The sequence below is a fragment of the Penaeus monodon genome, chromosome 32, assembly GCF_015228065.2.
Source record: "Penaeus monodon isolate SGIC_2016 chromosome 32, NSTDA_Pmon_1, whole genome shotgun sequence".
Taxonomy (NCBI): Eukaryota; Metazoa; Arthropoda; class Malacostraca; order Decapoda; family Penaeidae; genus Penaeus; species Penaeus monodon.
This window is the reverse complement of record NC_051417.1, coordinates 33,499,053-33,499,613: the sequence shown is the minus strand read 5'-3', so window position 1 is coordinate 33,499,613 and position 561 is coordinate 33,499,053.

Here is a 561-nt window from a genome sequence, read left to right as displayed (position 1 = left end):
ATGCAGTACCATTTTTGTAAAATACCGTTATTAAACTATATAGAAATAAAACACACTTGCGTATCGGGAACATTCCTTGGGAACTTCGGGAATCGGGAATTCGGGAATTCGGTATCGGGAACATTCGGGAATCGGGAATCGGGAATTCGGGAATTCGGTATCGGGAACATTCGGGAATCGGGAATCGGGAATTCGGGAATTCGGTATCGGGAACATTCGGGAATCGGGAATCGGGAATTCGGGAATTCGGTATCGGGAACATTCGGGAATCGGGAATCGGGAATTCGGGAATTCGGTATCGGGAACATTCGGGAATCGGGAATCGGGAATTCGGTATCGGGAACATTCGGGAATCGGGAATTCGGGAATTCGGGAATTCGGTATCGGGAACATCCCCTGGGAACATTCGGGAATCGGGCAAGAAGAATCTATCAAGAACAAAGGAGAAGTCTGGAATTTAGAAAATACGTTTTGTTCATAGTCAGTGTTGGCGATTTTGTTAGTTTGTAATATGCAACTCTCTCTCTCTGAAAACTTTCGGTGAAACTCATATTACTGTGC